Below are 20936 nucleotides of genomic sequence, written 5' to 3' on the forward strand. Positions count from 1 at the left end.
AAGATTGTACCTCATTCTTAACTCATGATTATTACCCTCTTACCAACAAGCCAAGGACTAAGTTATATAACGCCGAGCCTCAACCCAAGAACAAAACAATAATTCTCAACCATTTGATCTCATACATCGATCAAATAACCATTCACAAATTAATTTATAATATCTCAACAATGGCACCGTTCCCAAATATCATAATAATTCGATTCAAAAACATCTCAACTCTTATAGAACTAATACTAGTACCCAAAATTAATCAAATCTCCACCCGAAAATAATACTCTGCATTAACAATCCTAAAACCTCGATAAAACAATACTCCCTATAACAACAACATTAAAAACCCTAGAAATAACACAATCAATCAATGCGACAATTAAATCATATAATACCACACACTAATCATATACATATTAATCATGATCCTATATAATTCACAAATTATAAAATTTAGACATAACAATACGGAGTACAATTGATACCAACAATTTATAATCAAACAAATCAAAAAATTAATTAAGGTAGTGTGATTACATAAAATAAATAATACAATCAAATTATAAACAAACGATCTAATTAAGGGTTGATAGTGTGATTACCTTCGACAAAGTACAACGGAATGACAATATTCAAGGCAAATTATATCAAGTGACGTGTTGCAATTTGTGTAGCTTTTCTATTGATCTCACCATATAATGATATAAATTATTATCATCATCATATTAAACATTAGATATGATGATGAGAATAAAAAGAAAGGGAAAAAAAAAAAAATTTGGTCTGGTTTGTTTCACGCACAGCCAAAGGAATGAATACACGGCTTTTTTTTTTTTTTTTTTTTTTTTTTTTTTTTTTTTAGTATCCAAGCAACAAGAATCCTACTTGATATTAAATAGGGTTTAAAACTTTCCGAACTCTAAATTAAAAATATGAGATTAGGAAAGTTATTTAATAAATAAAAATAACTATTATTTTTTTTTTTTTAAAATATAACATAAAATCATAAAATATTCGGGTATTACAGACAGGCTGTATGGGTAGTTTTTGGGGTGGGGGAATCTCGTATTGGTGGTTTTTGGGGTCGGGGCAGGTTGTGTGGGTGGTTTTGGGGGTCAACGGTCGGTTGGGTGGGGTGCTAAAGAGCCGGTCGACCAATTTTTCCAACCTATGTGTTGACATGTGACACTCAAAACTAAAAATAAAAAAAAAAAAAAAAAAAAAAAAAAAAACCTTTATAAGAGGTTACCGATCACTTGCTTTAATTTTGAACGAGTGATTCCCAAAGTTGGAATTATTCAAAAATAATTCAAAGTTGAGATTATTTTGAGCTAACAGTGGTCAATTTTTCCTTCTATGAAAAGGGAAATAAAATCCTTTATCCACCAAATCTGGCGCAAGACAAGCAATATATTATCTTCATACATCATACATTCAGATAATCAATACATAATCAACTACTTTATTTGCACGTTAGTCATGATGTACTCCTAGTGTTACTCTCCTGCACGATGAATTCCAATAACTTATTTTTATTTTATTTTATTCTACTATTAATGCAGTTTTAAATTAAAAATTTGAATAGAATCGGAATGCATGTTGATCCCAAATTCCCAATCGAGAATGTCAATTAAATAAAGAATAAAATCTAGATTTGTATAACCGTAAGTCATATTGAGCTGGATGCCGACGACTAACCAACAATAATTTGTACTTTATAATAATAGGTTGCATGCAATGAAATCTTACTAGTTACTATAAATAGGGTTCGGGTTGTAGGGTTAGAGGCATCCTCATTAAAAACTACTAGAGTTATTAAAAAAAAAAGGCAAATAACTTTTTTAATCTTCTAGTAGTAGCTACTTTACTAAAATCCCAAAAATGGAGGGCAAGAAAAATTATGTATTAAAAGTATTTGTCGTTCTTGCATTAGGTAATTTTATAATTATGCTTCGTAACTATATTTCTAAATTAAAATTGTATTAATTTTGGAATTTTGGTATGTATTGATAAATTTAAATTGCAGTGCAAATGATGATGGTTGGAAATGTACAAGGATGTGCTGGTGTTGGAGAAGGTTGTGGGGCTTTTAATTGGTGTTGTAATGGAGGTTCATGTTCAGATTCCTTGAGTGGAGGTGTATGTGTATATGGTAAGCCTTAGCAAACCCTATTAAAACGTCTATATCGATCTAGCCCTTTGTTATACTCCGTAATATGAGTAAAATGTAACATTATATATACTACCTCCGTTACAGGTTATGTGCAACGATTTGACATAAAGCAGAGAGGGAAAATGTCTAATCGTTGCACATAACCTATAACGGAGGTAGTATAATACTCGGTACGTACGTACGAATTGAAGATAGTAATGCACGCTTCTGATGAGTGGGATGTTATTTTTGCAGACTCATTCTCAGGTTGCAAGGGGTTTGGGGAAAGTTGTGGATTTTTTGATGCTCCATGCTGTGGAAAGAGGGTTTGTTCAGCCACCCTTTCCGGTGGTACTTGTTCAGACTAACTGCGACGTCCAAAATCTTCAACAATATATATATCTCAATTAATCATCATGGGATCATATATATATGTACTAAGGAGTAATATATATGCTACTGATGATAAGTAGTATTATTCCAGCATTATGTATTTTTGATTTGTCATATTTAAATTGTTGCGTGTATTTCACTTTTATTTCCATTTTAATCCCACTGCTCAAATTGTAATTGTCCCCAGTGGATTTGATTTGGAGTGCATAATTATAAGTTTTTTTTTTTTTAAGTATTAAGCATCGTTATCAATCTTATAAAGTATTGTACTGTATTTTGTTTGGATAGCACATGCACCTTTTTTTTAAATATATTTTATATTTTGTATCATATTTAACATTTTTGAAATTTAAATATTGGAAATTTCTACATTACAACTAAAATCTATCAACTTATCATAGGAAATTGAAACAATTTTAAATAGCACACTAATAAATGACCTACTTCATTGAACTATGAATTAGACAACATTGAACAGATATTATATCATAATATTGATTAAAATTTAAAAAAATTAAAATTACAAAATATACGCAATTCTTATTTAAATTCATGTATAATACCGTTTATTTTTAAAATGTACAAATTAAAAATAGGCTTTATATAAACCATGCATCGTACGGGTTCTAACCTAGTGTTAAATAAAACAACCTTTAAATAGAAAAAAAAAAACATTGTATTTTGGTTTACCTAAAAGGAAATGAGGCTTTATATTAAGGAACGGATGGAGTATTGTACTACCTCCGGTCCAAATTACTCGCAACTTTGTAATATTTTATATCTCACAAATAATACCCCAAAGTTGCAAGTAATTTGGACCGGAGGTAGTATAAGTATTAATTTAGGAATCTATATTTCTTAAAAAAAAAAATAAATAAATAAATCCATCTATCTTTTTTTTTTTTTTTTTTTTTATTTTTAGGAAAATCAATTTTTATTATTTAGCTTATCGAGATTGATAAATTACTTATATTTCACACGCACGCATTTTTCTTCAAAAACTTTTACATGCACCCGGTTTACAATAATTTTATTGTATATCGAACATTTTGCGAAAAGTGACCCTTTTTTCTTACAAAAGTGACCCCTATTTTTTTTACAAAAGTGACCCATATTTTCACAAAAGTGACCCTTTTTTTTTCACAAAAGTGACCCTTTTTCTTACAAAAGTGACCCCTTTTATTTATACAAAAGTGACCTATATTTTCACAAAAGTGAACTTTTTTTTCACAAAAGTGACCTTTTTTTTCACAAAAGTGACCATTTTTTTCACAAAAGTGATTTTTTCCCCCCATAAACAGAGTATCAAAATCAACAAAAATTATGCTTAACGAACAATTAGCTTAGCTTGTTTCTGAAATTGGGGCTTGAATAGGGAGCTCCTCCTTTTTACTTGCTGGGTAAATATTGGTGAACTTTCAATTTAATTAAATCACCAACGACACCAAACCATTGTTGAAAATCAATTTTTCAGATTGGAATCCCACCCACCCAGCCAACCCAAAACCCCATTAAACCCAACCAACCTCAAGACTATTCGAAAACCCGGCCACCCAACCCGACATTGGGTTCGACGTGAAATCGGGGCAGGGATTAGAGTTCGACGCGATCAGGGGATGAAGGAAGTTGCGACGCCGGAATCGGGCGATGGGGGTGGTCAGCAAGGTCAAAATCGAGAGGGACGCCGGATTCTTGGGAGAAGCTAAGGAAGTTCGACGGTCGGCAGCTGAGAGTGGTGACAGGTTGGTGGTTTGGCGGTGGGTATTTTTCTCGGCGGTGGTGCGGCTGATTTCGGGGTGACTCCATTGCTTAGAGTTGATGAAGTTGCATGCTCAGCCCGATTTACACTAAATTAGTGTAAATCGGATGTTATTAAATATTTGTGTTTTTCTTAGCTTGCAATTGATTAAAACTTATTTGACTTAAAACTTATCATATTCTATCCTATTCTCAAAATTACCCCACTTAAGTTGCAATATTACCTTTCTAATTCACTATTTCAATTAAAATTTAATGCTCTTCTGCAGCATAGTGGAAGCATTTTCCACATTTCTTGTCTTTTCAGGAAGGTTTCAAGTGCTAGAAGTTATGCATATCTCGAGATTTTGCTAGTTTTTGTAGGTGTCATATTTATGTTCAAGCATATGATTATAGTCCCTCCCAATTAGCGTAAAAATGAATGGTTTTGGCTAATTTTCTATTAGATTTGTCGCATTCATTTCATATGTATAGTTTTGTAGCAATCACATTTATACAGTTTGTAATCTAGATATTTAATGGAGCTCTTTTAATTCCAGTGCAGATCTGTGTGTACCAAATTATGAGTTTAATTTTTGATAGAATTTTTAAATACATTTAAATAATTGATATTTCTATATCTGTATTTTGTAGATAGGTTAATGAGAATTGATCACCAAATATATAAGTTTGATCAACAATGAAGAAACAAAATGTTATGGGACAATTTCTGTACTGAGTTAATCATCACCTGGCCTTATTATCTTGTTCAGCTTTTAATCATGGTAATCAGTGCTTAATTCTATATTACTCCGTATAATTTGTCTTTTACCTCATTTATTGATTTACGTATATTTTTTTAAAATCTACTCTGTATTATATTTAGAGAAAATCCAAGTTTATGCTCCCTCCGTCCCCGAAAGAACGACCTATTTGGCTTAATTTTAGTCCCAAAAAGAATGATCCATTAACATTAAAATACCCACCAATTTGCAACAATTTTTGTGCAAAATTAGCTTCTGCATATAAAATTTTGTTTTTCCATATACTTTTATTACTATCAACTTTTTTTGTAAATCCCATGTAAATTTATCTTTCCAATATACTTTTACTTATTTTTATTTAACTTTATTAAGGGCCTGTTCTCTTACGTTGAAATTCAGTTCAGTTCATTTCAGTTCAGCTCAGCTCAGCTCAATTTAGTTCAGTTCAGCTCCTAATTTCCTTCTCTTATAAAATATTCATTTCAGTTCAGTTCAGTTCAGCTGAGTTCAGTCAATGAGAACTGACCCTAATACCCGTGAAATCAACCCTAAAGGGTCGTTCTTACGGGGACGTAGGGAGTATTATTATTATTATACGGAGTATTTTTTTTTTTAAATTCAAAAGAGGCATAAATTATATTTCCTCCTTTTTTATTTTTTATTTTTTTTAAGTCGACACCTTTTGATTTTTACACTATTAACACAATATCCTTTGACTCGCATTTGTGGTTTATATATACGATAAAATATATTCACGTGAGATCTTGTTTGAATCGCTTCAATGTATATATTATTTGGTTATTTCACCAAATGCCACTTAACACTTTAATAATTCACTAAATGCCATCAAAGTTTTCAAACTTCACCAAATGCCACCCATTTTTCAAAAAATCCATCAAGTACCATTAGGGTTTAATCATGACACACGTCATGATATGATTGGTCCATTTATCTTAATTTATAAGAAAACAAAAAAAAACCCAAAATTTTCCTAGCCACCTACCCACCACCGCCAAACCCTAGCCCCTCCCCTTATCTCGTCGAAAAAGGGCCGGCCACCCCCTTAACCACCAAAAATCGGCCGGCCTGTCCTTTAACACCCCAGCTAACCCACCGCCGAACCCCAAAACCACCCACACAACCTGCCTTGACCCTAAAAATCACCAACACAAGCTTTAATCAAGCACCCTCTCCTTTCCTCCGTCTCCAAAATCGCCCCTCCTTCCTTTCCCCACCCTCGAAATCGGTCGTTTTGACGGTGGGGCGGTTTTACGGGTGTTTTTTTGAGGTCAGCGCAGGGCGGCAGTGTAACACCCCCGATTTACTAGCTAATAATAAACATTAAATAAAGGAAAAATAAACAACCTTTAAATAAAATTGCGGAAGCATACTCCTAAATCAGAGGTATTACCGCCACACTTGACAACTTGTCAAGTGTTAAGGCTTACAAAATCCCAATAATTACAACCCAATAATCTAGGTGAGCTATTTGTACAACTTTACAAACTCGTTATGACAAACTAATTGAAAACTTGAGCTCCTTTAGCTACGATCATCACTTAATCAACCTGTTAAAACAATCTTGACTGCTCACCATTAAGGACAAATTCCAAAATAGATCGTCGCAGGGCCACCGTAAGAAAAAGACATGGCCACAAACATAAGTAGCACAACAAAATAACACACACGTCAGCAAAAGCTGAGTAATCACCACATATCAGAATATAGAGTATAATATAATAATTAACATTACTAGATCAATTAAACAATGTAGTTCGAAACTACATTACACATTGTACTCTGAAAAATAACCTTTATCAACTAAACCTCGAATAATAATTCGAACCTTTACTCAATATATCCCATAAGTGTGTCATGCTCGTTGTTCAATACATAGCCTTGAACATGGGTAATTCGAATAAAACCAACAAGTATAAAAACTTGAATACTCCCAATAACCAGAAAACACCTTGAACCAGACCACATACGGGTCAATTTCCACTGTAGGGGACCATAGATAAATAAATAAAAAATAAAGATTGTACCTCATTCTTAACTCATGATTATTACCCTCTTACCAACAAGCCAAGGACTAAGTTATATAACGCCGAGCCTCAACCCAAGAACAAAACAATAATTCTCAACCATTTGATCTCATACATCGATCAAATAACCATTCACAAATTAATTTATAATATCTCAACAATGGCACCGTTCCCAAATATCATAATAATTCGATTCAAAAACATCTCAACTCTTATAGAACTAATACTAGTACCCAAAATTAATCAAATCTCCACCCGAAAATAATACTCTGCATTAACAATCCTAAAACCTCGATAAAACAATACTCCCTATAACAACAACATTAAAAACCCTAGAAATAACACAATCAATCAATGCGACAATTAAATCATATAATACCACACACTAATCATATACATATTAATCATGATCCTATATAATTCACAAATTATAAAATTTAGACATAACAATACGGAGTACAATTGATACCAACAATTTATAATCAAACAAATCAAAAAATTAATTAAGGTAGTGTGATTACATAAAATAAATAATACAATCAAATTATAAACAAACGATCTAATTAAGGGTTGATAGTGTGATTACCTTCGACAAAGTACAACGGAATGACAATATTCAAGGCAAATTATATCAAGTGACGTGTTGCAATTTGTGTAGCTTTTCTATTGATCTCACCATATAATGATATAAATTATTATCATCATCATATTAAACATTAGATATGATGATGAGAATAAAAAGAAAGGGAAAAAAAAAAAAATTTGGTCTGGTTTGTTTCACGCACAGCCAAAGGAATGAATACACGGCTTTTTTTTTTTTTTTTTTTTTTTTTTTTTTTTTTTTTAGTATCCAAGCAACAAGAATCTTACTTGATATTAAATAGGGTTTAAAACTTTCCGAACTCTAAATTAAAAATATGAGATTAGGAAAGTTATTTAATAAATAAAAATAACTATTATTTTTTTTTTTTTAAAATATAACATAAAATCATAAAATATTCGGGTATTACAGACAGGCTGTATGGGTAGTTTTTGGGGTGGGGGAATCTCGTATTGGTGGTTTTTGGGGTCGGGGCAGGTTGTGTGGGTGGTTTTGGGGGTCAACGGTCGGTTGGGTGGGGTGCTAAAGAGCCGGTCGACCAATTTTTCCAACCTATGTGTTGACATGTGACACTCAAAACTAAAAAAAAAAAAAAAAAAAAAAAAAAAAAAAAAAAAAAAACCTTTATAAGAGGTTACCGATCACTTGCTTTAATTTTGAACGAGTGATTCCCAAAGTTGGAATTATTCAAAAATAATCCAAAGTTGAGATTATTTTGAGCTAACAGTGGTCAATTTTTCCTTCTATGAAAAGGGAAATAAAATCCTTTATCCACCAAATCTGGCGCAAGACAAGCAATATATTATCTTCATACATCATACATTCAGATAATCAATACATAATCAACTACTTTATTTGCACGTTAGTCATGATGTACTCCTAGTGTTACTCTCCTGCACGATGAATTCCAATAACTTATTTTTATTTTATTTTATTCTACTATTAATGCAGTTTTAAATTAAAAATTTGAATAGAATCGGAATGCATGTTGATCCCAAATTCCCAATCGAGAATGTCAATTAAATAAAGAATAAAATCTAGATTTGTATAACCGTAAGTCATATTGAGCTGGATGCCGACGACTAACCAACAATAATTTGTACTTTATAATAATAGGTTGCATGCAATGAAATCTTACTAGTTACTATAAATAGGGTTCGGGTTGTAGGGTTAGAGGCATCCTCATTAAAAACTACTAGAGTTATTAAAAAAAAAAGGCAAATAACTTTTTTAATCTTCTAGTAGTAGCTACTTTACTAAAATCCCAAAAATGGAGGGCAAGAAAAATTATGTATTAAAAGTATTTGTCGTTCTTGCATTAGGTAATTTTATAATTATGCTTCGTAACTATATTTCTAAATTAAAATTGTATTAATTTTGGAATTTTGGTATGTATTGATAAATTTAAATTGCAGTGCAAATGATGATGGTTGGAAATGTACAAGGATGTGCTGGTGTTGGAGAAGGTTGTGGGGCTTTTAATTGGTGTTGTAATGGAGGTTCATGTTCAGATTCCTTGAGTGGAGGTGTATGTGTATATGGTAAGCCTTAGCAAACCCTATTAAAACGTCTATATCGATCTAGCCCTTTGTTATACTCCGTAATATGAGTAAAATGTAACATTATATATACTACCTCCGTTACAGGTTATGTGCAACGATTTGACATAAAGCAGAGAGGGAAAATGTCTAATCGTTGCACATAACCTATAACGGAGGTAGTATAATACTCGGTACGTACGTACGAATTGAAGATAGTAATGCACGCTTCTGATGAGTGGGATGTTATTTTTGCAGACTCATTCTCAGGTTGCAAGGGGTTTGGGGAAAGTTGTGGATTTTTTGATGCTCCATGCTGTGGAAAGAGGGTTTGTTCAGCCACCCTTTCGGGTGGTACTTGTTCAGACTAACTGCGACGTCCAAAATCTTCAACAATATATATATCTCAATTAATCATCATGGGATCATATATATATGTACTAAGGAGTAATATATATGCTACTGATGATAAGTAGTATTATTCCAGCATTATGTATTTTTGATTTGTCATATTTAAATTGTTTCGTGTATTTCACTTTTATTTCCATTTTAATCCCACTGCTCAAATTGTAATTGTCCCCAGTGGATTTGATTTGGAGTGCATAATTATAAGTTTTTTTTTTTTTTTTTTAAGTATTAAGCATCGTTATCAATCTTATAAAGTATTGTACTGTATTTTGTTTAGATAGCACATGCACCTTTTTTTTTAAATATATTTTATATTTTGTATCATATTTAACATTTTTGAAATTTAAATATTGGAAATTTCTACATTACAACTAAAATCTATCAACTTATCGTAGGAAATTGAAACAATTTTAAATAGCACACTAATAAATGACCGACTTCATTGAACTATGAATTAGACAACATTGAACAATATATTATATCATAATATTGATTAAAATTAAAAAAAATTAAAATTACAAAATATACGCAATTCTTATTTAAATTCATGTATAATACCGTTTATTTTTAAAATGTACAAATTAAAAATAGGTTTTATGTAAACCATGCATCGCACGGGTCTAACCTAATGTCAAATAAAACAACCTTTAAATAGAAAAAAAAACATTGTATTTTGGTTTACCTGAAAAGGAAATGAGGCTTTATATTAAGGAACGGATGGGGTATTGTATAAGTATTAATTTAGGAATCTATATTTCTAAAAAAAAAAATCCATCTATCTTTAAAAAAAAAACAAAACAAAACTTTCATCAATCTTTATTAATTAAGAGCTTTTTTGGTGCAGCAGGCCACACGGTGTGGCTTGCTGCCAAGTCAGTAAAAATAACGGATTATGCGCGTATAACGGGGTTACTGTTCACTCGTATAACGGGGTTACTGGTTTTGTCAGGGTTAGTTACTTGTATTTTTTTTTCAGAGATTACTTGTATTTTTTTTTCAGAGGTTACTTGTATTTTTTTTTTTCAGAGGTTACTTGTATTTTGTTTTCAAGGGTTACTTGTATGGATTACTTATTCAGAGGTTACTTGTATTATTCAGGGGTTACTTGTATTTTTTTTAGGGGTTACTTGTATGGATTATTTATTCAGGGGTTACTTGTATTTTTTTTTTCAGGGGTTACTTGTATATATTACTTATTTAGGGGTTACTTGTACTTTTTTTTCAAGAGTTACTTGTATTTTTTTTCTTCAGGGGTTACCTGTATTATTTTTTTTCATGGGTTACTTGTATGAGTTACTTATTCAAGGGTTACTTGTATGAGTTACTTCAAAGGTTACTTGTATGAATTACTTATTCAAGGGTTACTTGTCACTTATTCAAGGGTTGCTTGTAAACCACATACCAAACCAGTAACACCCTACAAGTAACCCGGCCTTGAGCAAAACTAGTAACACCCTACAAGTAGCCCCTAACCCAATTAATAACAACCTACAAGTAACCCTTGAGAAAGACTAGTAACACCCTATAAGTAACCCCTAACCAAACCAGTAACACCCTACAAGTAACCCTTGATCAAAACCAGTAAAACCCTACAAGTAACCCCTGACTAAAACCAGTAACACCCTACAAGTAACCCTTGACCAAAACCAGTAACACCCTACAAAACCAGTAACACCTTACATGTAACCCCTGACCAAACCAGTAACACCCTACAAGTACCCTTGACCAAACTAGTAACACCCTACAATTTTTGACGTAGAATATTCGTTTTAAGATTCCACGAAGAAAACGAGCTCACATTTCTTTGGTTCTCATCGATTTCACTACTTCAAATGTTGTTGATGATCTTAAAGATAATTAATCACAATTTTTCACAGCAAATTGACATACAATTTCTACAATTTTGGGCTTTAATTGCAGCAATTTGGTAAAGAGGAGAGAGAAAATGGGTGGAGTAGAGATATGGTTGTTGGTGATGTGTGGTTTGGTTTGTATATGAAGCTAAGAAAAGAGGAGAGAGAAAATGGGTAGACTAGAGATATGGTTGTTGGTGATGTGTGGTTTGGCTTGGAGAAGAAGATAGGAAAAGAGGAGAGAGAAGAGTTGTGGTATTTAAAAAAAAATAATAATAATAGAAATTGTGGCTGGCCATGTGGCCAGCCACATACAAAAATTTGTGTTATTATTTTTATTTTTAGAAAAATCAATTTTTATTATTTAGCTTATCGAGATTGATAAATTACTTATATTTCACACACACGCATTTTTCTTAGCTTGCAGATATACTGATTAGAACTTATTTGGCTTAAAACTTATCATATTCTATCCTATCCTATAAATTACCCCACTTAAGTTGCAATATTACTTTTTTTTTTTGACAAGATACCTTTCTAATTCACAAATCTTTGCATCATCAACTTATAAAATGAATATATTATTGATTTGGGATGGAGGCCAAAGGGGAACATTAAACTTCACTTCATTCTAGTAAAATCGATCGCATCAAATCATGGTCGATCGTCTTCACACCTTCAAGTGAGGCACAACTGCACAAGTCATATTCGTCTCCAAATCAATATAAAAAGTTACGGTATGTAGTACTAGTATGTAAGATATTATTCTAGCGCAAATTCACTCCAACATCAGTAATCAATTACAGGTCTATGACTTGAGTGCAGCCAACAATAGAGGTGTCAAAACCAAACGGAACCGACCCGAACTTAAACAAGTGTAGGCATGTAGCACAACACGAACTTAAAACGAACTTAAACAAGAGTGTAGGCATGTAGCACATAGCAATATTAATTGCCAGATTTGCCACTGTGTATTATTCCACATAAACAGAATCAGCATTCATAGCTGTCGTCCGTCAAATCTGGCGGAAGACAAGCAATATATTGTCAAATCTCACAGATTATACATTCATCAGATAATCAATACATTTTCAGCTCCTTAATTCGATCATACTGTATGGTATATGTATATTGTATATAAATATACACATTAATGCTCAACCATTCTTACTTTATTTTGTCAAACCTACTCTGACGTACTCCTAAGTCCAAATATTCGTATAGATTGAAATAAATTTATCAAAATTTCTAAGATTTATTATGAGTAGGTTTATTTCTTAGGCAAATTGAGTCGAGTTAATTTCATGTTGGGAATCTCAATACTAACAAAACCTGTTTAACAGTTTAAGTAAATGTGAGGTGTCATGCATGTTAACATGATATTAATCAAACGTATTGAGAACCCTCGACAATAACTCAATATTTTCGTGTCCAATTTGTGTCGTTTCAACTTTAGACAGCTCTATCTAATTTCAAATAGGTTTACTCCCAAATACGAAGTACAAATCAAAAAATTAAATAAAGTCAATAATAAAAATTTGAGATAGTCCAAATTAAAGTCAAAACAAACTAACATAAAACGGAGGAATTGAAGTACACACTACTATATTTATTAGGTATATAAAACTTTGACTACAATATTTCACTAAATTATTAAAAATATATATTAGGAAACAGATGTATGTATGGTAGACCATAGGGCTACATATAATAAGAAGATAAAATTGGAAACAATAGGCATAATATATTATCGTGCAAAATGTTACTCCCTTCGTTTTATAATTTTAGTCCCACATACTATTTTGGACGTTTCAAAAAGATCTACGTACCCATATTGAATATATTTTATTTATAACTTGATTTTTTTGGAATTAATTGATTGTGAATTGATTACAAGACTCTAAGTAAGGAAATATTTATCTTAAAATTATGCAATTATGACTTGTATTTTCCTAATAAAAAATCAAAAAATTTAAATAAGGTAAACTAATTATGAATTATGTTGTACTTTAATGTTAGATGCCAAATATATTTCTTTTCTTATTTTATGTGGCTGATTCCATATGGGACTAACATTATGAAATGGAGGGAATACTCCGTATTAAATAGGTGTTAATATTAAGTTTCATAACATCACTTTTAGTCAAATGGTGCACTAACAAGTATATCAACTTTGATTGTGTCAATTATTTAAGAATCAAATTAATATAAAATAATAGTTAATGCATTTCCCTACCTTATAAAAAGTATGTATGTCAACTTTGATTATTGTGTCAATTATAACTCTTAGGAATAGTGTGCTACAATGTACAAAAATGTGTACTAAATGTGTATTTACTTTTTTACCCTCATTAATATATTTACTCTCATTAATATATTTAGTGTTTTTTTTAATCATTAAACATATCATCAATTAATTCAAAGTTGTTTCAAAAAAAAAAAAAAATTAATTCAATTTTTTTTTTCACAAAAAAATTAGCTATGCTTTTTTTTTTAAGAACTTAAAAATCTTAAAATCAAGGGATATCGATGATAGTAAAAAAAGAAATTAAAAAAAAAACCCTGACATTAATTATGGAGAGATTTTAACAGAAAAAAATATAACTAATTGGTTATTGCTTTAGTGTATATATATATTAGATGGTCGTAGAACATTAAAAAATTATTAAGTTTTTAGGTACAACGAATATTTCACATATTGTTACTCCATATATATGATCAAAGCTCACAAAAAATTCATATGAAGAAAAACACGCTAATTATTGAAACATGAAATCAATTAAAAGTTCTAAACTAACAATTACTTAAGATATGAAGGGATGCAAATCAATTAAATATTACTCATTTAATAATAAATTTGAAATAACACTGTTAAACTTTTGAGGGTTTAAAAAATAATTATCATAAAAGATTTTGGTGGCTTTCTTATACTTTTACAAAGCCACCACATAGGCACATAAATCAAATAGTACATATTAAAATTACAAGGTCTACCACCCAAATCAAAGGTGTAAATACACACCAATACAACTTCATTCTCTGCAAGAGCTAGCCCCTCCACGTGCATCACGCGCGTAGGGCACCCTAGTTAAATTAAAATTTTGACATATAATTGTTTATTAAAATCAAATTCCGAATTGAAAATGTCAAAACAAAGAAAAAAAAATCCACATCTGTAAAAACCGTATGTCATTATAATATAATCTGTCGTCTAACCAATAATACTTTGTACCTTTTTTTTTTGAACGGATAATACATTGTACTTTATGATAATAAGTTGCATGAACTAAAAACTTAATATAAATAGGGTTTGGATTGTAGGGTAAGAGGCGTCCTCATTAAAAAAACAGGCCACTAGAATTATTTCAGAAAGGCAATCAAAGAAATTTGTTAATCTTCTAATTACTACTTGTACTGTTTTATTATTATTCCAAAAATTGGAGGGCAAGCAAATTATTTCCAACAAGAAGAATGTATTAACATTATTTTGGGTACTATGTGTGGGTAAAATAAAAATTTATTATTTTAGGTGGGTAAATTAATGGATACTTAGGGAAAATAAAGGTATAAGGTGTGGTATAAAAAGAATAATTATATATATATTTTTTTCTACCCACAAGTGAAAGAAAATGAGTAACACTACAAGAAAACAACTTAAATACGACGGAAAAATTCCGTCGGAAACACCCTGTTTTCCGTCGAAAATCGTGTTTCCGACAGAATTCCGTCGGAAAGTGTCGTCGTAACAGTGTTCGTAGGAAAATCGACCTTTTGCTACGGAATTTCTGTCGGAAACACTTTTCCGACGGAAATTCCGACGAATTTTAGCGTCGTAAGAGGTTTTCTGGGTATAGAAAAGTCCGTCGGGAATTTCAGACGGAAATGATTTCGTCGGAAATTCCCGACGGAAATTCCGTCGGAAAATCCTTTTAAAAAAACAAAAAAAAAGCTGCACCACCCAATACCACCACCAGCCCCCACCACTTCTGTAACCACCCCATACCAACAGCCCACACGAGCCCCCTAACCAGCCCACACCAGCCCAACCACAGACAACACCAGCAACCACCCCATACCACCAGCCTATAAATCCGAGTATTATTTATTCATATTAATTTAAATTATAAGGTAACAAATACTCGTAAGAAATATTTTTATATATTAAAAAAAACATATTACCATGGGTTATATGAATATTCGGTTCAATTTTATGGAAAAAATTTCAAATACCACGATTAGCTTTTTATATTTCAAGATTGAAACTTTTGTTTCAGAACCTATACCTATTAATAAGGAAAACAATTTCTTGAAATGTTTATAATAGATTATTAATTAAATAATAAAAGGGGATAAAACAAAGAAATGTGAATGACGTACAATAACTTTTTGGTGCAGCAGGATTGGCCACACGGTGCGGCAGGAGTTTCCCTAGTTATTTTGTTAGGGGTTACCCCAGTTATTCAGTCATGGGTTACTCGAGTTACTCGGTCATGAGTTACTTGATGGGTTCGGATAGGGGTTACTCGGGGTTAACTCGGTCAAGGGTTACTTAAGGGGTTACTCGAATTACTCGGTCAAGGGTTACTCGGTTAGGGATTACTCGGTCATGGGTTACTCGACTTACTCGGTCAGGCCGAGGTTACTCGAATTACTCGGTTAGGGGTTATTTAAGGAATTTGATTAGGGGTTACTCGAGTAATTCGGTCAATGGTTACTTAATTAAGGAGTTCGGTAGGGGGTTCAGTCAGCAGGGGTTACTCGGTCAGGGGCTCGGTCATGGATTACTCAAGGGGTTACTCGATCAGGGGCTCGGTCATGGATTACTCGAGGGGTTACTCCGTCAGGGGTGACTCAAGTAACCCCTGACCGAGTAACTAGAGTAATTTGGTCAAGGGTTACTTAAGGAGTTCAGTAGGGGGTTAATTGAGGGTTCAGTCAGCAGGGGTTACTCGGTCAGGGGCTCGGTCATGGATTACTCGAGGGGTTACTCGATCAGGGGATTGGTCATGGATTACTCGAGGGGTTACTTCGTCAGGGGTAACTCAAGTAACCCCTGACTGAGTAACTCGAGTAATCCCGACAACTTGAGTAACCCTTAACTGAATAACTCGAGTAACCCTTGTCGCACGGTACAGTAGGCCGCGTACAAAAAATTGTGATAATAAATACCAGAGCTCTAGCATTGACCACCACGAAAGCTCACCCAACTACCTCATACAAACAAAATGCAACTTAAAAGGTCATTTTTCACAAGTTTTCATTTAAAAAGTCTTTTTCACAATATTCTCTTCAGTTTTTCTTAGATGATTTGATTTTGGTTTCAGCATACATGCTGTGATTTCTTTCAATACATGGATTGTGATTTAGGAATTCTGTGGAAAACAATGCCTGATAGATCAAGCAGGAAATCAACATGTTAGGCCATATAATATGTATAGCTAATGGGCCGTTGTTATATTACGAGCCCTAACCTCTCTAGGTTGTATATATATACTTGTGCATACGCTAATACGAACACAACACTCTATTCTCTCTAATCTCTCTATTATTGACATGGTATCGGAGCCAATAACATTCTACTTCCTAAACCTCTAAATTTTTTCTAATCCCTAATTTCTGAAATCAATTACTAATTCCTAAATTTGATTAAATCATCTGTCTGGTTCGAATTTAGGGTGAATTGCTCAATTTTATTTCTCTGGTTTTTGGTTGCTTCGTGGTGTGCACTACATCCCTTAATCTACTATTCTTTAATTCTATCCCTATTGCTACTGCTTCTCTCAATCTACTATTTTATTGTTGTGGTGTGGTGTGATTACCTAGTTGTGTGGGGCTTCTATTTTTCTATTCTAAATTGCTACTACTCTACATTGTCGAATTGCTACATTGCTTTCTTGCTGAATTTCTGAAATTTTCTTTTCAATTATTCTTCTGAATTTCTACTCTACATTGTCGACTTTCTACACTGCTATAAAATGGTGAATGCTAAGTCACAACTATTTTGTACCCATTGCAATCGATCGGGTCATGATTATGGTGCTTGTTTTCTTGTCCACGGGCTACCCGATTGGTGGATGGACAAATATGGGAATAAAGGTCGTTCTTCAACTTCGCTGGCCGTGACTACTACTTATAATTCGCCCCTTTCCGCTTCTGTTCTTGCTCACACTACGGCAGACACTAGCTCTTCTCATACCACTATTTCTCTATCTTGGATAATTGACACGGGAGCCTCACATCATGTAACGGGTGACGAGTCTTCATTATTTGATACTTAATCCATTTTACCATGCCCCGTTGGTCTTCCCGATGGTGCTCAAGCCTTTGCAACAAAGGAGGGTCGTGTTTTCTTGGCGGATGGCATTATTCTTGAACACGTTCTATTTGTTCTAAATTACATTGCAATTTGATTTCGGTGTCTAAGTTGATTGATGAATCTAATTGCTTTGTCCGATTCACTAATTCTCTTTGTGCTATACAGAATCAATCCTCGGGGAGCTTAATTGGAGGCAGCGGGGAACGGATAGATGGACTATATTATTTCCGGCGTCTCCCAAAAAGTATGTGCACTCACGGGTCCGTAGATTTTTACATTTGAGTTGTGGCATCGTCGTTTGGGGCATCTGTCGGAGAAAATTGTCAAATTGCTTCCTGCTATTTGAGGTACTACTGGTACTAAGTGTTTACATAAAGCTTGTGAAATTTTTCCTCTTGCAAAACAAATACGAGACAGTTTTCCTGATAGTGATAGTCGTGCTAGCCGTATTCTTGAAATGATACATTGTGATTTGTGGGGACCATATAAAACGGCTTCTACTTGTGGTGCTCATTATTTCTTGACGATTGTTGATGATTTTTCCCGTGGTGTTTGGGTTTATTTATTGAATGACAAAACTGAAGTTTATTCTTCTTTTTGCTCTTTCTTTGCTATGGTTAAATGTCAATTAGATGTCAATGTTAAATGTGTGCGGAGTGACAATGGCACAGAATTTAAACCCATGATCCCACATTTTACTGAAAATGGCATTCTTTTCCAAATCTCTTGTGTTGACACACCTCAACAAAATGGTCGGGTAGAGCGTAAACACCAACGTATATTGAATTTATCTCCTCCGGTTCATCGCCTACTCCATGCTCCTCAGGTACTCCCTATCCTTTAGCACATTTTGTGAATTGTGATAAATTTTCTATGCAACATCGTGTTTTTATTGCTGCTGTGGATACTGTGGTAGAGCCACGTAATTTCAAAGAGGCTATGAAAGATGTAGGGTAGAGAGAGGCGATGCAAAAAGAAATTTCCGCGTTAGAAAATAATCAAACATGGGTAATGGAGAAATTACCTCCGGGAAAGAAAGCTCTTGGGTGTCGTTGGGTTTACAAGGTCAAGCTCAATTCTGATGGCTCTATTGAGAGGTTGAAGGCTCGTCTCGTTATTTTTGGTAACCATCAGGTCGAGGGTATTGATTATAACGAGACATTTGCTCCCGTTGCTAAAATGGTTACTATTCGTGCTTTTCTTGCTGTGGCTTCTGCGAAAAATTGGGAATTACACCAAATGGATGTTCATAATGCCTTTCTTCACGGTGATCTTGATGAGGAGGTTTATATGAAGCCTCCACCTGGTTTTCATGGTTCTCAATCTGGGTTGGTTTGTCGTATTCAAAAGTCCTTGTATGGGTTACGACAAGCACCTCGTTGTTGGTTCTCTAAGATGGCCTCTTCTCTGAAAAGGTACGGTTTTATACAATTGTATACTGACTACTCTCTTTTTACTCTGCAATCTGGAGCTATTCAACTTAGTGTACTGATATATGTTGATGATTTAATAGTGTCTGGTAATGATTCCTCTGCAATTTCATCATTCAAATCATATCCGAGTGACTGTTTTCATATGAAAGATTTGGGTGTGTTGAAATACTTTCTTGGTATTGAGGTTGCACGTAGTCCGGAGGGCATATTTTTATGTCAACGGAAATATACTCTTGGTATTATTGCAGAGTCTGGTTTGCTAGGGGCCCGTCCTGCAGGTACTCCTATTGAGCAGAATCATACTCTGGCTAAATCGGAGTCTCCTCGTATTTCTGATCCTGATATGTATCGTCGTCTTGTGGGTCGTTTGATCTATTTATCTTTCACGAGACCTGATTTGGCTTATGCGGTTCATATCTTGTCTCAATTTATGCAACAATCGCATCAAGATCATTGGGAGGTCGCTCTTCGTACGGTGCGTTACTTAAAAGGATGTCCAGGTCAGGGAATCCTTTTGAGTTCTGATTGTGATCTTCATATTACAGGTTGGTGTGACTCCGATTGGGATAGTTGTCCTCTAACGAGACGATCTATTTCTGGTTGGTTGGTGTTTCTTGGTGCTTCCTCTATGTAGGGAATATTTCAAGCGTTAATCCCCTAGCTTGAACCCCACTGTGATCATACACTAAAGTACGGTGGCGTCCAAAAGGGAAGAAGATAGAGCAAAAGAGTCGCCAACAAGTTTTTTTAGGAACTTGTAAACCGTTCACGAGGTGAAGGTTACACCCCTTAACGATCCAAGAGATCGTCAACTCAATAAGGTCTTGAACCAAATAGGGTTCGGGGATAAAGGTACAAATCCAACCTAAAAGAGATTGAACTTGCCCTAATAATAGGCCTCTACTTTTTTCTGATCGTATTCATGTGCGCTTTCTGACTAACATGCAATCAATAGGATTACCCTAAACCTGTATAATCTATGTTGGTTGAATATTAACGCACAAATAAATCTATTATTGGCGATCACTTGAATTATAATCATATTAACCCTAAACAAGATTATTAATTATCTTATTAAGCGTGATTACAAGTACAAATTCCCTTGATTTAAACATGCATAAAAAGGGTGATCAAGCAATAAATAATAAATATCAAGAAACATAATAATAATCATAATAATAACAACTATAATCATAACAATCATAATTAAAATAATCACATCAACGTTAAAGCATAATACTAGCAAGATCCTAGGCATGATACTAACAAGATTAATAACAAACCCTAGCATGTCACTAAGCAATAAAAATCAAAGCTTTAACCCTAACATGATACTAACAATCATAAATATTAGGAAGAACATAGGAAGCATCATAACAATCATACTTGATATTAAAATTGCCCTAGACATGATACTAGGAATTATAATAACAACTTAAGCATGATTTCTATATCATAATATCAATAAAAACCATCAAAATACTTACTTGGATGCCTCGTACCTCTTTCTAATAACAAAATACACACGTTAGTAACTTCAAGAAAAATAATAATTAAAACAACTAAATCAAATAATTGAAAGAGAGATTTGGGACCAAACCCTCAGAAATTAAACCTTTCACGTCTAGGGCGAAGGCAACTTCGAATATGGCTAGGTGTATCTAGATCTAATGAATGCGGAATTTTGTATTTGAGAGAAGCT

General features: G+C 33.2%; 2 long non-coding RNA genes across 2 annotated transcripts; both read left to right on the top strand.

Moving 5' to 3' along the window:
• Positions 1-1766: 1766 nt before the first annotated feature.
• Positions 1767-2848, top strand: LOC145631116 (uncharacterized). The gene is made up of 3 exons (XR_014112348.1): positions 1767-1927; positions 2021-2146; positions 2402-2848. It is a non-coding gene; the product is annotated as an uncharacterized LOC145631116 (long non-coding RNA).
• Positions 2849-8851: 6003 nt separating this feature from the next.
• LOC145631118 (uncharacterized) lies at positions 8852-9848 on the top strand. Its single transcript, XR_014112349.1, has 3 exons — positions 8852-9008; positions 9102-9227; positions 9483-9848. It is a non-coding gene; the product is annotated as an uncharacterized LOC145631118 (long non-coding RNA).
• The last annotated feature ends 11088 nt before the right edge of the window (positions 9849-20936 follow it).

This window comes from Chenopodium album, chromosome 5 (assembly GCF_948465745.1).
Source record: "Chenopodium album chromosome 5, dcCheAlbu1.1, whole genome shotgun sequence".
Taxonomy (NCBI): Eukaryota; Viridiplantae; Streptophyta; class Magnoliopsida; order Caryophyllales; family Amaranthaceae; genus Chenopodium; species Chenopodium album.